We start from the raw sequence: 5,025 nt of genomic DNA, 5'->3' as shown, positions 1-5,025 counted from the left end.
CCTGTACTGTAACATCATGCAACTCAGTTGTGTCCCAAATTTTCTGATCAAGGAGATTATGGGGCCAAATAGGAAAGTAATCAATGATGTAGAGTGTGCCTAAGGAGAGTCACATGGAGAGAAAACATTTCTCAGGCTTTCAAAGAGAGCAAATTGGTCAGGCAATGGCTGTAACTCATCTACAACTTGAATAGGAAATATAATGATGTCTTGGATCAGTTTTTTCAGGAACATTATATAAAAATTTTAAGGTGTGCATTGGTGTAAAGCAAATTTGCCATAATTTATAGCTTATTTTGATATAATCTTCTGTATATTTAGGCTGCATAAAAATTAACTATGCCCTTTCAAGCTCAATACTAGATTTTATTAATACTATATTTGGGAGCACATAGATATTTATTAAATCAATATTAAACAATAAACACAAAATTTCAGTGAACTCACTATATATGAAGTTGAGGTGTTCTAACTATACATAAGCAGTTTACTCAAAGAAGAGAGGACAATATTCAAGGGACTGAACACTGTTACCCATATAATTAGCACCAGACAAACAGAAATCATCTTCCAATAACAAACACAGGATATTTATGGATAAAGCTATTGGTGTTATCCTGAAGGGTGGTTTGATAGAAAATTATACATTCTTTGGTTATAGAAGAGTATCTCCAAAATATTTCAACCAATGCACATATTTTGAGTATGTTTAATTTCAACCATCAGAGACTATTTCTAACCTTCAACATGTAAATTAGCCATGAACTTGCTAGTAGAAAACTGATTTTTGACATGTTATGCTAATTCAAATTTTCAAAGTGCTGATCAAGTTGAAGTTAGTTGAAACCCTGACAGAGATACCTCTAGAGTGAGATCCTTCTGATATAATGTTTCCAGATCTTCTCCAGGTGACATGTCATCCCATAGAACACCAAGGCCAAGGACACATGCATAACCTATTTTCTATGGTGCTACATTCAAGTAAAAAAAATACCTTAGTATAATAATATAATTCTTCCTTTATTTCTGAAAAGATGCATTCGTGTGTGTGTGTGTGTGTGTGTGTGTGTGTGTTACTGATTTTTAATTTTTTATTTACTTATTTATTAGGTACAGGGTCTCACTATGCAGCTTGAATTATGTGTATCCAAATCTTTTCTATTTGGTCTATGATTGATTCAGAAACAGTTTTTCATCTATTAGACAGCTATTCCAGCATTTCCTAGCTATGTCTTGGTTTCTCTTATCATCTTCAATGAATATTTTTTTCACTTAGTCTTTTATTTGATGGAGAAAGTTTCTCACATGCTAGAGTGTTGTTGCAGCATCCCTTTATTCCTTATGTAGTTATTCTTTGTTTCTTTCAATTTTTCACATTGTACACTTTTTTCAAAGTTGCCTTCCCTGGAATGGCTGTAGTTTGCCCTATCACTTTCCTTCTTGCTATTCTAAATTCTTTAGCTTTTAAATCATATTTTGGCTTCAAATTCTCCTCTTTCTTTGGATTTATCTTCTCACAATATGATTATTCTGCTTTTGCACACTATTCTTTGTCCTTATGTATTTTATCTTTCCATATATAATATATTCAAAATATCTTGTATGCAATATTAAACCTGAAAGAGTAATTCAAATCTAAAAGGTATAATATTAAAAGTTCTATAGCTCTTTGTTGAATCATTGAGTCAGTAACTGATAATAAGTATGCACTTCAAAGCACTTTGAAGTTCACTTTTATATATATCATATCCCACTTTCAGAAAATATCAAATTTCTTTCCAACACTCCCTACCTCCCCCCCACCCAGCACCGCTCAGGCTGCACCGCACTTGCTCTGAGCTCCCAGCTCCTGCTAAATTTGTGCGGCCGCCGCCTCCCTCCGCCACTATTATGATTATCTACCTGGACCTCATCAGCCACGATGAGATGTTTTTCGACATTTACAAGATCCGGGAGGTCGTGGATGGGCTGTGCCTAGAGACAGTCTGTAGAACAGAGGGTGCCATTGATGACGCGCTCATTGGTGGCAATGCCTCCGCTGAAGGCCCAAAGGGCGAAGGCACCAAAAGCACAGTAGTCACTGGTGTAGATATTGTAATGAACCATCACTGGCAGGAAGCCAGAAAAGAGGTCTACAGGAAGTACATCAAAGATTATATGAAATCAATCAAAGGCAAACTTGAAGAACAAAGACCAGAAAGAGTTAAACCGTTTATGACGGGGGCCGCAGAGCAAATCAAGCACATCCTTGCTAATTTCAAAGACTATCAGTTCTTTATTGGTGCAAACATGAATCCAGATGGCATAGTTGCTCTCGTGGACTACTGTGAGGATGGTGTGACCCATTTATGATTTTCTTTAAGGATGGTTTAGAAATGGAAAAATGTTAATTGATTCGATAGTAACCTTGGATTTATCACTTGTCATAACTGGCTGCTGCTTGTCATCTACTCAACATCAGGATTTTAGACAAATGGAACTGAGGTCATCTTGAACGCTTCGTTTATTTTGACCATGATTTATTTGGAGTGGAGGCACTGCTTTTTGTTTTTTGGTTGTTTTTTGGGGGGAGGCGGGGGAATGTCATGTAGTTTGTCTAAAAATAAAGCGCATTTAAACTCATTTGAGAGAACGTCTCTTAGTTTAATACATATCTAAACTAAGTCCACTGTAGTGTTTGTGGAGAAGCTAGAACCTGGTCAGAGACCACTGCTGAAAAGCATGAGACTGTCTTCAAATAACTTCTGCAGTGGGACTACTTCTGAGACTGGAATATAAGACAAGAATCAAAGTTTCAATTCTGAGTTGCAGAGAATGGAAAGAGACTATGTTCACAGCAGTGCCAACATAAGTGGAGCCTTACAGATTTCATCACCAACAATGGAAGTAGTTCACCCTGGAAGAGATTACCAAAAGAATGAAAAGACTTAATTCAATTGGAAGCAAAAAAAAAAAAAAAAAAAAAAAAAAAAAAAAAAGCAGAAAATGTCAAAGAGAAATATTACAACAATCACATTAAATTTTAAGCACTATAACTTCTTTTGTGACAACAGAGGCCAGTAAACATATCTAAAAGAGACAAAGAATAAGTTAAATAGCTGGATATTTGAATTAGCAAAGCAAAATTCACAAAAGGACACAGGTTACACAATATTTTATGAGTCATTTTTAAAATGGTCAAAAATTCATAGAAACAGAAAATAAAATTCAGTTTATCAGGGCCTAGCAGAAAAGAGAAACTGGAAGTGTTTGCTTAAGACATGTAGAGATTCAGTTTAGGTGCTAAAAAGTGTTGGAGACAGATAATGCTGAGGGCACCACAACAATGCAAATGTATTTACTGCAGCTGAAGTATGCATCAAAAATGATCTTAAAATCAATTTGCTTTATACTTAAAAATTTCTATGAGAATGTTTCTTAAATATTCTTGTTAATAAGAGATAAGCACATGAGGCAATAAAAATGTTATCTTGCTTTCTGCAGTAGCCTTTCTACAGTGTACACATAGATCAAAACACCATGTTGCATTTCATAGCATTATTTTTCCACTAAACAAATAAGTAAAGCAAAATCTTTTTTCTGGGGACCTACTAAAAATTTATCTCCATGTGATAAAAGACAAACAGTAATAAACAATGTGGAACTTGTGAAGTTGTTCCCTGTGGGTCCTACGTATTGTTTTTGTGCTGCAGGTTGAATCTAGACTCTTTAAACATGCTAAGTGTATGCTCTAACCACTAAAGCTATATACCTAGATTTGATTCTATAATATTTAAAAGATTTTTGGATGGTTATTTTACATAACATATTACTCAGAATAATCTATGATAGAGATAACACAAAAGTATAAATATATAGATTTGTTATGATGTTAAATCCCTTTTTGCAATTGTTCTATTTGATTTTTCTACCAAAGCTCATAATTGGTTGAAATCTCAACACTGTAAGACTAGGGATGAAACTCAATAGCAGAGTTCTTGCCTAATGCATTTAGGTTCATGGGTTCAGTTCCCAGCACTGTACAAAATAACTACATTTCAGTATTTTTATCTTTCTTTTTAACTATATAATGCCAACAATCAATAAAATGGCAAAAAGTACAGTATTATAAACATGAAACTGAGAAAATATTGGTAAATACATAAAGCAGAAAAATCATCTGGTTTTCTATCAACCGACATTCAGAATATAAAATTAGAGTGAATTTGCTAGAGCTTACAAGAAAAAATTATGATCTATAATCTTATACTCCCTCTAAATGATACAGAAAAAAAATAATCATCTGGTTGGACACTCTAGACTCAGTTGATTCCAAGTATTGAGAGGGAGGGAGGGAGCGAGGGAGGGAGGGGGAGAGAGAGAGAGAGAGAGAGAGAGAGAGAGAGAGAGACAGAGACAGAGAGAGACAGAGACACAGAGAGAGAGACAGAGAGAGACAAAGACAGAGACAGAGAGAGACAAAGACAGAGACAGAGAGAGACAAAGACAGAGACAGAGAGACAGAGAGAGACAGGGAGAGACAGAGACAGAGAGAGACAAAAGGAAGGAAGGAAGGAAGGAAGGAAGGAAGGAAGGAAGGAAGGAAGGAAGGAAAAAAGACAGACAGACACAAATGAGAGTACAACAGGGATCCAAGATGACCAGCTGTTCATGAGGAGCAAAAGGCCGTGAGGCAGCCAGCACCTCCGCAATTATTGACTGTAGACTAGATTATCAGATGATTCAGAGGGTGGTGGTGATTTTTAAATAATGAGGATCTTGCCCTGGAGCATTTTCAGTCTCTGTAATTATAATTTTAACCTTAGCCTAAAACTTAATATTACTCTTAGTACATGGGAGAGGACAGCTGACCACTAGTGGGGTAATGGGAAATCTCAAAAGAGTGATACTAATAATCCCAGGCTTCCATTCATTCCCTAGGGAAGTATGTAAAACTAACTATTTACAATTTGTGGTCCCTAACATCCAAGAGCAGATATTTTGATGGCAGATAAAGAAAATAGAGGTTGGCAAGAGAACAGTGGC

At 35.7% G+C, this 5,025-nt stretch overlaps 1 pseudogene; it reads left to right on the top strand.

Moving 5' to 3' along the window:
- The first annotated feature begins 1,890 nt into the window (after positions 1-1,890).
- LOC101592219 lies at positions 1,891-2,352 on the top strand (annotated as a pseudogene).
- Positions 2,353-5,025: the final 2,673 nt, after the last annotated feature.

Source organism: Octodon degus, unplaced genomic scaffold (assembly GCF_000260255.1).
Source record: "Octodon degus isolate 3935 unplaced genomic scaffold, OctDeg1.0 scaffold00124, whole genome shotgun sequence".
Taxonomy (NCBI): domain Eukaryota; kingdom Metazoa; phylum Chordata; class Mammalia; order Rodentia; family Octodontidae; genus Octodon; species Octodon degus.
This window is presented reverse-complemented; position numbering and strand designations above follow the sequence as displayed.